The 18,269-nt window shown below is 41.5% G+C and overlaps 1 protein-coding gene across 1 annotated transcript in view; it reads right to left on the bottom strand.

The window, feature by feature from the left end:
• The window catches only part of LOC136874282 (uncharacterized), a 102,846-nt gene extending 85,378 nt beyond the window's left edge, over nt 1-17,468 (bottom strand). The window contains exon 1 of the mRNA XM_067147913.2: nt 17,335-17,468. The gene's annotated coding sequence lies outside the window, so the exon portion shown is untranslated. The remainder of the gene's footprint in view (nt 1-17,334) is intronic.
• Between the last annotated feature and the right edge of the window lie 801 nt (nt 17,469-18,269).

Here is an 18,269-nt window from a genome sequence, read left to right on the forward strand (position 1 = left end):
GAGAAACGAGCGAAAAATAAAACGCTAGGTTGTTGGGTGAGCCAAAATTTTACATTTTAGGGACAGAGAAACAGATGGAAGTGAAAATTTCTTCAGAGTGGGGGCAGTAGTTAAAGATTTACCATTCAGCAACAAGTGGGTCGCGACACACAAGTAGTATCCAGAATATCAGTGGATGACAGATAGATGCTCACGTATTTCGCTTGTAACAACTGCCTTTTAAAAGAGGACTAATTATGTTGTCACGCGTTTCTGTATCTATTATTATTATTATTATTATTATTATTATTATTATTATTATTATTATTATTATTATTATTATTACTATTATTATTATTATTTGAAAACACTTACGAATTTATTCACTTCATTACGAGTTAAGGGTAATGTGGATAACGCACGTATTTAATATTTTGAGTAAATATGTGTATTCCTGTCCGCCTCTGTGATGTAGTGGTTAGTGTGACTAGCTACCACTCCTGGAGGCCCGGGTTCCATTCTAGGCTCTGCCACGAAATTTGAAATTTGGTCCGAGGACTGGAACGGGGTCCACACAGCCTCGGGGAGTCAATTGAGTAGAGAGGGTTCGATTCCCACCTCAGCCATCCTCGAAGTGGTTTTCCGTGGTTTTCCCACTTCTCCTGCAGGGAAATGCCGGGATGGTACCTAACTTAAGGCCACGGCCGCTTCCTTCCCTCTTCCTTACATATCCCTTTCAAACTTCCCATCCCCTATAAGGCCAATCTTCACCACAGCAGCTGAGTCCTCATGGGCGAGGTACTGGTCCTCCTCCACAGTTCATGCCCGACCAAATGGTTCACGTTCCAGGAGACTGCCCTTGAGGCGGTAGAGGTGGGATCCTTCGCTGAATCTGAGGAAACAACCGACCCTCGACGGTAAACGGACTAAAATAATAAAAAAAATCCTTTATATTTTTCGGTCATTTTTCACACATTTTAAATCTTTTGTGAGGATTTTAGGTCATTTTCGATATTTGTTAGGTCATCAAAATGCGGGCCGTGGATATTACGAACAAGTACTACTTCTTACATCCTCGGGTGTCTTTTTAAAATATAGCATCGATATTATGAAACACTAATACCAGCTGATTAAGGATACAATTCGAAATTTGTTGTTTGAGTCATCAGTCCATAGACTGGTTTGATGCAGCTCTCCATGCCACCCTATCCTGTGCTAACCTTTTCATTTCTACGTAACTATTGCATCCTACATCTGCTCTAATCTGTTTGTCATATTCATACCTTGGTCTACCCCTACCGTTCTTGCCACCTACACTTCCTTCAAAAACCAACTGAACAAGTCCTGGGTGTCTTAAGATGTGTCCTATCATTCTATCTCTTCTTCTCTTCAAATTTAGCCAAATCGATCCCCTCTCACCAATTCGATTCAGTATCTCTTCATTCGTGATTCGATCTATCCATCTCACCTTCAGCATTCTTCTGTAACACCACATTTCAAAAGCTTCTATTCTCTTTCCTTCTGAGCTAGTTATCGTCCATGTTTCACTTCCATACAATGCCACGCTCCACACAAAAGTCTTCAAAAACATCTTTCTAATTCCGATATCAATGTTTGAAGTGAGCAAATTTCTTTTCATAAGAAAGCTCTTCCTTGCTTGTGCTAGTCTGCATTTTATGTCCTCCTTACTTCTGCCATCGTTGGTTATTTTACTACCCAAGTAACAATATTCATCTACTTCCTTTAAGACTTCGTTTCCTAATCTAATATTTCCTACATCACCTGCCTTCGTTCGACTGCACTCCATTACTTTTGTTTTGGACTTATTTATTTTCATCTTGTACTCCTTACCTAAGACTTCATCCATACCATTCAGCAACTTCCCGAGATCTTCTACAGTCTCAGATAAAATAACAATATCATCCGCAAATCTCAAGGTTTTGATTTCCTCTCCTTGGACTGTGATTCCCTTTCCAAATTTCTCTTTGATTTCCTTTACTGCCTGTTCTATGTAAACATTGAAAAGGAGAGGGGACAAACTGCAGCCTTGCCTCACTCCTTTCTGGATTGCTGCTTCTTTTTCAAGGCCCTCGATTCTTATCACTGCAGACTGATTTGTATACAGGTTGTAGATAATTCTTCGTTCTCGGTATCTGATCCCTATCAACTTCAGAATCATAAATAGCCTGGTCCAATCAACATTATCGAATGCCTTTTCTAGATCTACGAACGCCATGTACGTGGGCTTGTCCTTCTTCACTCGATCCTCTAAGATCAGACGTAAAGTCAGGATTGCTTCACGTGTTCCTACATTTCTTCTGAAGCCAAATTGATCTTCCCCCAACTCGACTTCAACTTGTTTTTCCATTCTTCTGTAAATAATACGTGTTAAAATTTTGCAGGCATGAGATACTAAACTAATAGTGCGGTAGTTTTCACACTTGTCAGCACCAGCTTTCTTGGGAATAGGTATAACAACATTCTGCCGAAAATCGGATGGGACTTCTCCTGTCTCGTACATCTTGCACACTAAATGAAATAACCTTACCATGCTGGTTTCTCCTAAGGCAGTCAGTAATTCAGAGGGAATATCATCAATTCCAGGTGCCTTGTTCCTATTTAGGTCACTCACAGCTCTGTCAAACTCTGACCTTAAAATTGGGTCTCCCATTTCATCAGCATCAACAGCCCCTTCATGTTCCAGAACAAAATTATCTACATCGTTACCTTGATACAACTGTTGGATATGCTCCTGCCATCTTTCTGCTTTGTCTTCTTTCCCTAGAAGTGGCTTTCCATCTGAGCTCTTAATATTCATGCACCTAGATTTCCTTTCTCCAAAGGTTTCTTTGATTTTCCTGTATGCAGCATCTACCTTTCCCAGGACCATACAGCCTTCGACATCCTTGCACTTCTCCTTCAGCCATTCTTCCTTAGCTACCTTGCACTTTCTATCCACTTCATTCTTTAATCGCCTGTATTCTTTTCTGCCCTCTTCATTTCTAGCATTCTTGTATTTTCGTCGTTCATCAATCAGGTCTAGTATCTCCTGAGTTATCCACTGATTCTTAGTTGATCTTTTCTTCCTTCCTAACATTTTTTCAGCAGCCCTACTGACTTCATTTTTCATGACTCTCCACTCTTCCTCTACTGTGTTTCCTTCGGCCTTTTCATTTAGTCCTTGTGCAACATGTTCCTTGAAACAATCCATCACACTCTTTTCTTTCAACTTGTCTAGATCCCAACTTTTTGCATTCTTTCCTTTCTTCAATTTCTTCAACTTCAGATGGCATTTCATGACCAACAAGTTGTGGTCAGAGTCCACGTCTGCTCCTGGGAAAGTTTTGCAATCCAACACCTGGTTTCTGAATCTCTGCCTAATCATAATGAAGTCTATTTGATACCTTCCAGTGTCTCCAGGTCTCGTCCACGTATACAGCCGTCGTTTGTGGTGTTTGAACCAAGTATTGGCGAGGACTAAATTATGGTCAGTGCAGAATTCAACCAGCCGACTTCCTCTTTCGTTCCTTTGTCCCAATCCAAATTCTCCTACTGTGCTACCTTCTCTTCCTTGGCCTACCACTGCGTTCCAGTCTCCCATCACAATTAGATTCTCGTCACCTTTTACATATTGTATTAAATCTTCTATCTCCTCATATATTCTTTCAATTTCTTCATCATCCGCTGAACTAGTAGGCATATAGACCTGCACTATTGTGGTGGGCATTGGTTTGGTGTCTATCTTGGCGACAATAATTCTTTCACTATGCTGGTCGTAGTAGCTTATCCGCTGCCCTATTTTCTTATTCATTATTAAACCAACTCCTGCATTACCCCTGTTTGATTTCGTGTTGATAATTCGGTAGTCGCCTGACCAAAAATCCTGTTCTTCCTGCCAACGTACTTCACTTATACCAACTACATCTAACTTTAGCCTATCCATCTCCCTTTTCAGATTCTCTAACCTACCACAACGATTCAAACTTCTAACATTCCACGCTCCGACTCGCAGAATGTCAGTATCCATCTTCCTGATGATCGCCCCCTCTCGTGTAGTCCCCACCCGGAGATCCGAATGGGGGACTAGTTTACCTCCGGAATATTTTACCCGGGAGGAAGCCATCATCAGTACATCATTCATACAGAGAGAGCTGCATGTCCTCGGGAGGTGGTTACGGCTGTAGTTTCCCGTTGCTTTCAGCCGTGTAGCAGTATCAACACAGCTAAGCCATGTTGAGTATTATTACAAGGCCGTTGACCACATAACTTCTGCTGGTACTATTTGACCGAGCGAGTTGACCGAGTGGTTAGGGGCGCCGCGCAGCTGTGAGCTTCCATTCGAGATATAGTGGATTCGAACTCCACTGTCGCCAGCCCTGAAAATGGTTTTCAGTATCCCATTTTCACACCAGGCAAATTCTGGGGTTGTACCTTAATTGAGGCTACGACCGCTTCCTTCCCACTTCTGGTGCTTTACTACCCCATCGTCGCCATAAGACCTATCTGTGTCAGTGCGACGTAAAGAAATTTGAAAAAAAAGTGTAATGATTAGTAAGCGTGTTATTAACAAAATTCATTGATATTTTAATGTTAAACATTCTTCATGTGGGTTTATTTCGTACTTAGAGATGATGGTTATGATGATGAAAACACTACAGAGTTCCTAGTTTGCAGCTATCAAGCTCGGTGGCCCGAAAAGTCCCAGCTTTTATAGCGGGGAGGAAGGTTCCAGAAAACTCTGGGCCGAAGCCCTGGACACACCCACAATTCTTATTGGTAAATTATAAAAAATCCTTATTGGTTAATTTTTTTAAGCCGGCGGGAAAAGGTAGAAGTGCTAGAAACCTTAGAACACCAAAAACAATCTACAAACATTTCAGTTTAGGAAACCTTTACACACAAAATTACTTTGAAAATAAATTGTTCATCTTCGCACCAGAGCACAGTGGGTAATTTCTAGCAACCAGCCGGCCAAAAATGATATTTTTAACCCTTGTCTTTGGTGCACATTTTCTGTGAGTCGTGTTTATAAGACTCTTGGGTACAGTAATTAAATATTGAAAAGTCGCGCTGTCTGATTATCTATTCTCACCGAAGGCCTAAAGTGGCTCTCCTCCGTTAGGGCATCATATTCTGGCGAGGTGAGCGCGCAGTTATTATTATGTGAGTGCTCAGTAAAGACGTCAGAACAAAATATTTCTTTAGCTTGCAATGTGATTATATTAGACGAAGGTATGTATTTTATATAGCATGTAGCATTTTCTGAAAATTACTATATTGTTGTCCGGAATATGCACTTAAAATTCAGGTACACGGTGTCCAAGCACTATCTAATTATACAAATTTGAGCTGACTTTCAAAATGGATTGCCTTTGATTTCCGCAATGAAAGTCTTTTGGATGAGTTATCTATACTTTAATGAATAGAAAACTGTCACTTTCTGCTGCGACCAGGCGCGACCATGAGAGTAATTTTTTTCACAAGCCATGTACACTGTAACCTGGAGGTCGTTTTTCGAGCTGTTGAGGAACAGCAGGGAATATAAGCAGAACGATGATACTGCGAATGTTGAAATTGAACATTTAGGCTTTGAATATTGTTCCGAGGATATATCCAAGTCAATAAAGAAATCTGTCTGTATTTTGTGTGCTAAAATTCGATCACGCTGGACAAAATATAGTAGAAAAAGGGACAGATTGCTGAAGTACAACAAAAGTTGGTTCGAGCAGAGAATGAGCCTTGCAGAAGGACGTGCATCACAACAATGTCAGGATGAGCCTGCCAGTACTGTAGCTCATTCCATGTTAAGAAAACAGTATTGCTCTTATGACAACAGGGTTGCCATATCAAACGGCTCCGCTGAACGCCATCACGGGAAAACGGCGGCACATAAATTTGTGAAATTCAGTATGTAAGTTCAAGACAAAAGGCTGAATAAACTAAGTTACAAATTACTTTTATGAACTAAAGGTGACGTGGGGTTTACAGGAGCCACTTTTGGGATGTATTTAATTGCATTTAATACATTTATCTAGACAATGAAAGCTAGAAAACAGACGCAATAAATAAATACTGCAGATGACTACAAAACATCACAGTATTAATCTTAAAGAAAAAATCACGCACCTAGGCTTATCGCATAACTCTCTTTCAACACAATACATTTACGCACTGATTTAAAGCCTAAAATACACATGCAATAAATAAATAAATACTGTAGATGACTTCACCACAGAAGTTCAGGGAAGAAACGCTTCTATTGGTTGATATCCGAAGCAAAGTGCTGGCAATACCAATGATGGAAACCGCTAGAAGATTCTTCAGAGAGGCTTCCACTTCTACGGATATTACTGGAGTATACATAAATTTAATAAACCATCTACATGTCGTCGTAGAAACTCTTTCGTGTAGGTATGTCATTGATAAAGTGACATTTGGCATGTACGCAAAGGAAACTATACAATTGTACTTACAAACATACAAATCGCACTACATGCCTGTAACTTTGCACAAACTCTTGGGTCATGGACAGGAGGTCATTAGATACTGTATTATGCCTATTGCTCAACTCTCCGAGGAAGCCCAGGAGACCAGGAATAAAGATAATAGGAAATTCTATAGACTGCTTGTATCATCGGACCCTTATATTACCAGCTTAGGGAAATCAAGGAGGAGGAAGTTGATTCCGCTTTCACGAGAAGTTCTCAACTTACTGTCTGAGCCTCCTGTATCTGGTTCTGCCGAAGGGGATAATGACAGTGACGATAGCGATTCTGATGTAACTGCATCTAATGAATAAATTGTTTGGCAAGTACATGTATTCCTGTATCTGTTTTAAACATACTAAACAGCATGTCACACTATTAACATCTATTTAATTTCTTAAAGCTATAACGAAAAATGATTAAAATAACAAAGATTACTAATTCTATTCCTGGCGTAGTAATTTGTTCTTTGTTCTTGATTGACCACACACTTAATTATCTCCAATAATAGCAGTCACATACTAAGTTTCATGTAAGGCGGTCCATAAGTTTCCGAGATACGATTTATGGCGGCTAGATTCCTGAAATTACGCACTGTGCAGAGGGAGCACATAAGTCGACAGTATAGACATCTGCCGATAAACGTTCAAACATTTTCCACTGCAAGTTTCACAGTTCATTTCACGGATGGCCTTTTAAAAGGCGCTCGTTTGAAATGCACGGAGCTGTTGTACCTCCGGTATAATAATAATAATAATAATAATAATAATAATAATAATAATAATAATAATAATAGTCCTCTTCCCCAGTTGTAACCCCCACCCAATTATCTCGCTCCATGTGAGTGCCCTTGAGGTGGTAGAGGTGGGATCCCTCGCTGAGTCCCAGGGAAATACCAACTCTGGAAGGTAAACAGATTAAGAATGAAATGATGATAATAATAATAATAATAATAATAATAATAATAATAATAATAATAATAATAATAATAATAATAATAATAATAATAATTGATACGGAAATATCATGGGTCACAGACGGGTGAATGGGCGGACACGGAATTGACCAGAGCATTAATGCACGAAATTCTGAAATTTTATTCTATCCTTTTTTACTTTAAAATTTGATAAATAGAAAATATGAATTATCAATAACAATATAATAATGAGCTCATCACCTCCAATAACAATGACTTAAAGTCCAACAATCAGGTACAAAGCTAGAGAGAATTATCAACATGATAATACACGAAGGGATGAGCATTATAGCTCTGAAACAGGTAGACTATTTTATAAGAGCATGTTTGCTCCATTTATTTGCATAACTTAGGAGTCTGAGCTCGAAAATTAATACAATCCAGCCTCTCAGAGGCATACATTTCTTATAGTGCACAAGGTTATACCTGAAAATCTTCAAATAAGGTATTTACAATCACTTACCCCTGTTTTGGGGCTTATCTTCTGCCCAACAGTTTTTCACTATATTTTACGGAACATAAACAGGGGCAATAAGTGCCCATACTAAATGGCCTTAATGTAAAAAGAAAAAGGTTGAACATTATTGGCCATGAAGAAAAGGGTTGGAGGCGATACACTTGCACCCTTTCTAGAAGTTTTTAAAACCCTACGTGGGCTTATGGCCCACTGACACAGAGGGTAAGCCTATTCTACGCGGGGGTGACTAAATGAAAAACATAAATTCCAAGAGTGTGTTAAGAGTTTTAGAGGATTAGAAACTTTAGTCACTCCATACCAAGTTGAATGGGAATCAACAGAAGGTAATCACTCTTTGTTCCCTTACATTACATATTTCCCGGTAGGGATTCGAACAGAGTCCTCAGACTACCCGAAAATCACGAAATTAGGACTTTACATGAATGAAAGAAGTTTGAAACCTTCCCCTCAAGCTATCTTCCGGAGCTGCCACATGTTAAGAAAATTCTGCCATCACCTTGAGTTGCTGGGCCTTCCGAACGCCGACATGCGGCCCCTTCCCCCCTAAGTACACGCCGCACACAATGAACCGGAGCGATGGAGATGACGGTACAGTTCTAAAGCGCCCAACTTTTATCGTATTTCGAGAGGAAGTTTCCAGAACTCTTTACAGATAGGCTGGATGCCTGTACACAGCCCCAATTTTAATTGGTTACAGAAGATATTCACAAAAATTTCTGATTGGTTGACATAAACAGGAGTTGGAGGGGCGCAAAAGTGTTGACAACCTTGACACAAGAACAAAACAATCTTCAAAAATTAAGGTTAGCCAACGCAGAAAATCAACTTTCCCTTAAGTATTCATTGTTTTTAATCACGCCAGAGGGGGTACTTACGCCGATGGTACTGACCAGTGGCGTATCCTGGAATCTCCACTGAGGCATGTAACTAGTAGCCATACAGTAACATAATGTATTAAATAAATTTCAATTCTACTCTCCCTAATTACATGTAGATGAACTCGATCCTGTGATTGTTTTTGCAGAATTTCTTGGTGACGTCACTGTAGAAGTCCTCACGAGTTTTCATCTCAACAAGAAGATCCTTTTCTATAGACACCATTCCTAATGCAGAGAGACGACTTTGACTTTGAGAATTGCGGGCGAAATATTTTATTCGCTTTAGGGCAGCGAAAGCGTTCTACAGATGATGATGTAGCGGGAATAGTTGTAATCAACGTGCACAACTTATAAAGCTTGGGAAGACTGCTGTGGAGACCACTGGTCACTAGGAATTTCTAGATTTGAGCCACAGTCTTATCTTTTATTTGTTCGGAAGTGAACATTGCCCCCAATTCAATTTAAGTCTTGCCATATAAAAATATTTTCCATAAACTTCAATCAATTTACTGAATTGCTCTTCAGGAAAATCGTCAGAAAAAAATTACAATCATCATTTCAATGAAGGGCAGATTTCCAAATGAGCAGAAGCGATAATTTAAATGTGCTAGAATAATATCATGTATTTCCAGGTAAACTCCCCTATAACTTACTCAACTTTAACCGAAAATAAAGTTTCTACCTTTCTTCTCTTCCTTGGTGGATCAACTTTCTTTTCTGTTCTGTCCCAGATGTTAGCAAATCCACTGTTTCTCATTATAGATACTTTAATTTGTAAAGAATTCACTTCTCTGGTGCAATATGCAATGTCTAGGGTCTTAGATTGAAGGATGTTATATGTAACATCAGTCAATAAAAATATGTCACTAAAAATATTCAGAAGAAAATTGAACTGAAATTCCATTAACTTTGCGAGAAGCCCGCTTACCTCATTAATCGTATTGTTATCCCAGTTCCCAGGTTCCTCCAAAATACTTTCGTAAAGCTCTTGGAGAGGAGCACGATATTCCGCGTTGGTCTGTACTTAACGGCTTTAATATTTCCACCTTGTTGGAGCTAGTTTACGAAACCTCTTCTTAAAGGATACTGTCCAGCAGGTTAGTTCTCTTAGAAGAATTGCTAAAAAATGTCGCAAAACCACTCATTGTTGCAAAGAATATACGACATTATTTTGTGCATGACACGGCTTGAGAGAGAACTAAATTAAGCTTGTGAGCGTACAGTAGGAGTGGGTGAATACAGCCTCAGGAACTAGGCCTACTTCTTTTAACTTAGCTTGCACACCATTCAGCTGACCTGCAAGCACCGTCGCTCCATCGAAAGTTTGCGCAACGTCCTTTTCGCGGCAGTCAAAGTTATCCAGACAATCGCAAGTCTCATCAATGCATTGGCTGCCCCATGAGAACTCACATTATTGAAACCAACAAATCTTTCAACACCATTATAAACGTATCTGAGGACAATAGGTAACTGTGAAAAGTTCGAAACATCAGAAGTCTCATCGATCATAATTCCTACGAATTTAGCTTCCCCAACCTGAATATTTAATTCAGCGGTCATTACGGTGCAGATGCTTTGAATTAAATCGTTCTCAATGAGTTGATCGAGTCCTGTAAATACACTCGCTGTTGTGAAGTGACTGTCTAATTTTTCATCAAATTCGGCTAACAGTTTTATTATTTCTATGTAATTCCCTCTGTTGTTGGATTCACTAGCCTCATTGTGTCCGCGGAATGGTAATTCTTGCTTTCCCAAAAAGCATGTCACCGCAGTCAGCTCTTTTAGAATTTCGCTATTTTTCTTAACGGCTTCGTTGTGCCTTAGAACATTTTCCTGCTTCTGCTTATCCAACTTCAAATCTATCCTAGTTTTACCACAGGTACCTAATGATATCCATGCGTGGATGTGACAATCTGATTTCTCGTGCCTCGCATTAGCAGTGTGCAGATTGTTTAGATGTCCATATCCACGTTTCTTGCTGTTCAAAGGGAAATTTTCAGCAACAAACTATAAGCAAGGCCAACAGAATAATTTGTTTAGTGAATCAGAGCCGCAGAGCAAAACAGTTTTACTGTAAGTTTCTGGATTGAACGTGTGAACACAATTCTTGTTCTCTGTTTTTAAATTTGCGAGGGAAGGGAGAAGTCTCCCGGCTTTAACTATTTCAATCTTTTCATCAAACGAATGGGTAATAAATGGCTTTTAAAACAGATTTAGAATAGTATATCAGTTTTAGACCCATCCGTCGTTAATGCAAAAAATATAATAAAACACCGAAAACGACGAATAACACAGGAACAGCACACAGAAACAGCAAAACACACAATGAATGAACTCACTAGTCAGTCACAACTCAAGCACTGGAGGTAAGTTACCCCAGTGGCACCGGTCATTTCATTTTCGTCACGTTGGATTCTCGCTAGGGGGAAATCCGTGGGACCCGTTCGCTGTAAACTTGGACATGCCGACTTTCTCCAAGTTGCTAACAGATGGCAGAGGATAGCACATGTATGCGGTGACAAAGTCTGAAAACGTTTCTTTTCTTTTGCTAGTTGTTTTACGTCGCACCGACACAGATAGGTCTTACGGCGACGATGGGACAGGAAAGGGCTAGGAGTGGGAAGGAAGCGGCCGTGGCCTTAATTAAGGTACAGCCCCAGCATTTGCCTGGTGTGAAAATGGGAAGCCACGGAAAACCATTTTCAGGGCTGCCGACAGTGGGGTTCGAACCTACTATCTCCCGAATACTGGATTCTGGCAGCACTTAAGCGACTGCAGCTATCGAGCTCGGTTGCCCAAGTTTCACTTGCAGCAACATCATTCGGAGGGTTACAGAACTATGTCTGCCACCGATTGCAATTTTAAGATTGAATGCCTTACATCCTTAACTTCTCGATTTGCTGTCTCTTTCTTTCTAGAGTGGAATAGATGACGAGACTACACCAGCACCACACGTCGTCAAGCAACAGAACTAGTATAGTTGCGCGGAACATTTGAACTTCTGAGAGATAAAATCGTTAATACCTGACTTGAAACAACCTAAATCGTACTTCAGACAGTTCTTCGTTATTATAACGCATGCAAGGAAAATACGCGCCTGGTAGAGACATCTAACAGTTGCATTACGTTAGTTTAAGTTCAATAACGTACAACCTGTGACAATAAAGTTCGGTGAATAGTCCTGTACTATCAACATAGATGAACAATGCACGGCAGTGACCTTACTGTCCTTCGAAATAGTCCCCTCCCATAACTATGCACTTCTGAGATCGGCGATGAATGTCCTGGAAACTTTGCAAGAAAGCTTCCATTGGGATGGTGTTCAAAAGGCTCGTCACGTTTCGTTGGATGTCAGGAATATTGTCAAATCTCTTTCCTTTCAAAGCGAGTTTGAGTCGTGGGAATTGAAAGGAGTCTGGAGGATTGACATCTGGCGAGTATGGGGGATGATCAAGTTGCACCACCCCCTTTTTTTCCATGAACTGTTTAACGATATTGGCTGTGTGTGGGCGAGCGTTGTCATGGACAAAAAACCACGAAACTTGTTGTGCGTACTGCGGTCGTACCCTGCGTAGACGTTTCATGAAACGGGTCAAAATGTCAATGTACGTGCAGCAGTCAACGTCGTTCCCTCAGGTAGAAATTCCTTGTGGATAATGCCTTGACTGTCGAAAAAGGTGATGAGCATCGTTTTGATGCATGCCTTTTTGGCTCTGACCTTTTTCCGACGAAGGGATCCCGGAGAACGCCATTCCATGCTTTGCCGTTTCGTTTCAGATTCGTACCTGAGACACCAGGTTTCATCCTCAGTGGCAATACAGTTCAAGAAATTTGGTGTCGCTTCCGCCGTTTCGACAAAATTCTGTGAAGCCTCTCATCATGCCTGCTTCTGATCGTCAGTCAAGTGATGCGGCACAAGGCGAGAACACGTTTTCCTTTTCCCCAACTTCTGGATAACGATTTGTCTCACGGATTTACGGTTAATCTTCAGTTCATCCGCTGTCAAGCGCACATTTAATCGCCGATCGTTCGTGATTAATGTCCTCACCTTCTCAATATTTTCGTCACTGACGGCGGTCGCCGGTCTTCCGCTACGGGGGTTGTCAGAAACACTTTCCCGGCCTCCTCGAAAACGGGCGAATCACTCGTACACACACTTCAAAGACAGTGCTTGATCTTCATTAACGCGTACCAGCATCGCATGCTTTCCTTTCGGTGTTTTACCAAGCTTAAAACAAAACTGTACATTGATCTTTTGGTCGTTCATGTTCCTGTTCGCAGTTCAGAACCAACGCACTAAACACGCACTGAGTCAAACAGGTCTTACACGGCACACACACGATGCTCAACTGAACAACGTTGGGAGCAGGTGGTCAAAACCTGCTGCTACGGAGGTGCAGCGTTGTGTGTCGCCAGTGTTGCCGGATCGACCGTTCTGACTTCATTCACCGAACTTTATTGTCACAGGTTGTAGATGGCGTTATAGAAGGCGTGCAGTTTAACTGGACGGAGAAGGTGTACCCCCGGTATAACAACAACATGAATAATAATAATAATAATAATAATAATAATAATAATAATAATAATAATAATAATAATAATAATAATTTTACTAGAGGTACACCTTCTCCGTGGATTAAAAGTGAGCGCAATTTAGAAGGCCATTTGTGTTATCAATCTGAAATTATGTATTAGAAGAAGTTGGACCTTTAATCTTCAGATTCCTCTACTATCGACTTATGTGCCCCCTCTGGTGGGAGGACGGACAGTTAATTTTCAAGGGAAAATTCAATTCTATGTGTTTGTTAATCTGAAGAGTTTGTAGATTTTTTTCTTTTGCTGAAGTTGTCAGCGCTACTACGGTTTCCTTCTTCCTTAAATTATTAGCCAATCAGATATTTGTGTATATATATATTTGTAGCCAATTATAATTGGGGGTGTGTAGAGGCATTCTGCCTAGAGAGTGCTGGAACTTCCCCTCTGCTATAAAAGCTGCGAGCTTTTGGGGCATGTGGTCTTTTTCATCTCTCCAGTCTAGAGTGCATACGGTATTAGTGGAGGCGGGGGCAGTCTTGCCCGTCGTCGGAAGGCCCATCATCTCAATGTAATGGCAGACGTCTTTTAAAAATGTGATAGCTCCAAAAAGTTAACTTGAGGGGAAGATTTCAAAATTCTTCCTTAATGTAAATTTCTAAAGTATAATACCGCTGTTTAAATGTAAATTTTCAGGCAAGTCTAAGGACTCTATTCTAATCCCTGCTGGGAAAGATGTAACTTAGGGAATAAAGAGTTTTCACCCTCTATTAATTCCCATTGAATATTGGGGTTGACTATGATTTTCAAAATCTATTTTTTCTCCATCTAGCCACCCTCTGTAGCATAGGCTTAGCCCCCGTAACTTCGGGCCATAAGCCCATATAGGATTTTAAGTGCTATTCAAAGTGTATTTCAAAAGGAGTGCAAGTGCTTCGCCTCCTAGCATTTTGTTCATGGCCGATTTCCTTTGAACACTAAGACCATTTAGAATGGGCACCAATTGCCTATGTTTAAAGTGTCATTAATTATGGACGAGGGTGTAATAGACTGCCAAACTGATATGACAGTAAACACTGTTTTCAGACTTGATCTAGGGTCAAATTCGGATAAGAAACTGGTGCCTTTGAAAGGACTCTATTCTTTAGAGCTTCCATACTCATTCATTTTTTTTTTTTTTTTTTTTTTTGCTATTTTGCTTTACGTCGCACCGACACAGATAAGTCTTATGGCGACGATGGGATAGGAATGGCCTAGGAATTGGAAGAAAGCGGCCGTGGCCTTAATTAAGGTACAGCCCCGGCATTTGCCTGGTGTGAAAATGGGAAACCACAGAAAACCATCTTCAGGGCTGCCGACAGTGGGGCTCGAACCCACTATCTACCGATTACTGGATACTGACCGCACTTAAGCGACTGCAGCTATCGAGCTCGGTCATTCATTTGTAAACTATTGTATCAAGAACCTTCTCCATGTGTGACTTTGACTCACTGTTGTGGTCAGAGCTGACGAGCTCTTTGTTTTTCCATTTAACTATTATTTGTTGTTCGTTCAAATTATTGAACAAAGTTAAAGGTCAGAAAAAAAAAAAAAGGGGGAAAGAAATACTTCTTCTTCTTCTTTATCTATTTACCCTCCAGGGTCGGTTTTTCCCTCGGACTCCGCGAGGGATCCCACCTCTATCGCCTCAAGGGCAGTGTCCTGCAGCTCAGACTCTGGGACGGGGATACAACTGGGGAGGATGACCAGGACCCCGCCCACGTGGGCTCACCTGCTATGCTGAACAGGGGCCTTGCGGGGATGGGAAGATCGGAAGGGATAGAGGGAAGGAAGCGAGTATGGCCTTAAGTTAACAACCCCGGCATTTGCCTGGAGGAGAAGTGGGAAACCACGGAAAACCACTTCCAGGATGGATGAGGTGGGAATCGAACCCACATCTACTCAGTTGACCTCCCGAGGCTGAGTGGACCCCGTTCCAGCCCTCGCACCACTTTTCGAATTTCATGGCAGAGCCGCGAATCGAACTCGGACCTCCGGGGGTGGCAGCTAATCACACTAACCACTACACCACAGAGGCGGACGGAAAGAAATACAATTTCAAATTTTGTTTAAAAAAAATTATGATATGATCTTTTCTCTGTCCACCCATTCACACCGACATCTTATTACACCTCTGCAAATTCACGATATTACCGTAATAATAATAATAATAATAATAATAATAATAATAATAATAATAATAATAATAATAATAATAATAATAATAATAATACACTACAATGAACGAGTAATGTCACGTAATGATAAATTGAAACATTACAAAACAGTTATTCTACCGGAAGTTCTAAGCATCAGAAACCATAATTTTAAGAGGTCATTCTGAAATTGCAGATATTGAAAAGCAAGAGGTCCGCCTCTGTGGTGTAGTGGTTAGTGTGATTATCTGCCACCCCCGGAGGCCCGGGTTCGATTCCCGGCTCTGCCACGAAATTTGGAAAGTGGTACGAGGGCTGGAAGGTGGTCCACTCAGCCTCGGGAGCTCAACTGAGTAGAGGTGGGTTCGATTCCCAGCTCCGCCATCCTGGAAGTGGTTTTCCACGGTTTCCCACTTCTCCTCCAGGCAAATGCCGGGATGGTTCCTAAGTTAAGGCCACGCCCGCTTCCTTCTCTCTTCCTTGTCTATCCCTTCCAATCTTCCCATCCCCCACCAAGGCCCCTGTTCAGCATAGCAAGTGAGGCTGCCTGGGCGAGGTACTGGTCATCCTCCCCAGTTGTATCCCCAGACCCAATGTCTCACGCTCTAGGACATTGCCCTTGAGGCGGAATAGGTGGGATCCCTCGCTGAGTCCGAGGGAAAAACCAACCCTGGAGGGTAAGCAGATGAAGAAAGAAAGAAAGAAAAACAAGAGTCCGCCTCTGTGGTGTAGTGGTTAGTGTGATTAGCTGCCACCACCGGAGGCCCAGGTTCGATTCCTGGCTCTGCCACGAAATTTGAAAAGTGGTACGAGGGCTGGAATGGGATCCACTCAGCCTCGGCAGGTCATCTGAGTAGAGGTGGGTTCGATTCCCACCTCAGCCATCCTGGAAGTGGTTTTCCGTGGTTTCCCACTTCTCCTCCAGGCAAATGCCGGGAATGGTACCTAACTTCATGCCACGGCCGCTTCCTTCCCTCTTCCTTGTCTATCCCTTCGAATGTTCCCACCCCCATCAAGGCCCCTGTTCAGCATAGCAGGTAAAGCCACCTGGGCGAGTTACTGGTCATCCTCCACAGTTGTATCCCACGACCCAGAGTCTGAAGCTCCAGGATACTGCCCTTGAGGCGGTAGAGGTGTGATCCCTGGCTGAGTCCGAGGGAAAAACCGGCCCTGGAGGGTAAACAGATAAAGAAGAAGAACATAACATTTCTAGAAAAATTGTCGACCCCATTCAACAAAATGGAATTTTGATCAAAAGGCGAACTGCAGTCCTCTATAGTTACACAGGTAGTTTCATCAATGCTGGGGGTTTGAAATTTGTTGGACACATTTTTAGGATGGATAATAATAGACTCACAAAAAGGTTATTCAATGTAATAAATTCCCAAAACAGGAGAATAGATTGGCTGGAGAGAACAAGAAGAGACCTGAATGAACTGAACATCGGGGAACACAGAATGAAAAATCGTGAAGTCTTCAAGACCTGGGTAAATAAACACACATTTGTGGTAAAAACTAGCAGCATGGTCATAAGAACGGAAGAATCAACACAGTGAGTTCATGAAGAGATTTTGTAAGAATAGGAGGGCGAAAGTCATTAAGACAATGAACAAGTTCCAACGCGCTCTATGAATCGGCATAACGAAATAATAATTATTATTGTTTTAAGGTTTTTGGAGACGCCAAGGCTTCAAATACCTTCCGATTGAGCCAGGATCGAACCTGCCAAGTTGGGCTCAGAAGGCCAGCGCACTACCGTCTGAGCTACTCAGCACAACTTAAGACGTAGAAAATTCTGTAGATCACTTACCTACTCATGGAACGAAACACTGAAAGGAGTCACGAAGGGATGCGTCACCGCAGTGTGTTCTGCTCTGTATGGTTAGTGCAGTGTGGGTTATAAGTGGACTTCTCCTCCTCTGCCGTCAATTTAACTGCCCCGATCATGCAAACTTGTCACTTAAACTGAGCATTTCCTGCTTATCCTCGACAGGGATCGCAGTACCATGACACGTATGTCCGATTTTAATCGTGTGACAAATATTATATCGTCACTCGATGCAGCAAAACTAGTTCAGATCTATCATAACCAGAGTCCGGACTTTGATAACATGTCATCCTTTAATTCGTGAATCATACACATTGCTAACTAATACATAAATCGTGATTATGGCCCCCAGAATACAGATGGCGGTGGTGGTGATTATTGTTTTAAGAGGAAGTACAATTGGGCAATCATCCTCTGTATAACACTAATCAGAGAGAAAAGAATTTGAAGGGATCCGACACTTCGAAAAATGGAAGTATGGGCCAAAGAAAGACAAGGGCCACGAAGGGCGTGAAAATGAAAGACTCCCTAGACGTCGAGTGCTTTAATACCGTCGGGGTCAGAAATGAGCAAGAGTTGACCAAGCGGGGTCGGATAGGATAGATGAAAGTGAGAAGCCTGGCACAAGTAAGTGGAAGCAATGCCAGGTCTCAGCTAAGAGGCCCGTGGTCGCCAACCCACGCTAACCAAGTTGTGAGCCCCTGGACCCTTTTAGTCGCCTCTTACGACAGACAGGGGATGGCGTGGGTATTATTCTACCACCCCCACACACAGGGGGACCAAATACAGAAATGCATGTTTATTAATTTTTCGTCATTTTTTGCCATTTTTACTTTAAAGTCATTTTTTTTTCACTTTTTCCTCATTATTTTGCCATTTTCAGCGATTCGTTACATTTATTTCTGAAACCATCAAAA

This window comes from Anabrus simplex, chromosome 5 (genome assembly GCF_040414725.1).
Source record: "Anabrus simplex isolate iqAnaSimp1 chromosome 5, ASM4041472v1, whole genome shotgun sequence".
Lineage (NCBI taxonomy): Eukaryota > Metazoa > Arthropoda > Insecta > Orthoptera > Tettigoniidae > Anabrus > Anabrus simplex.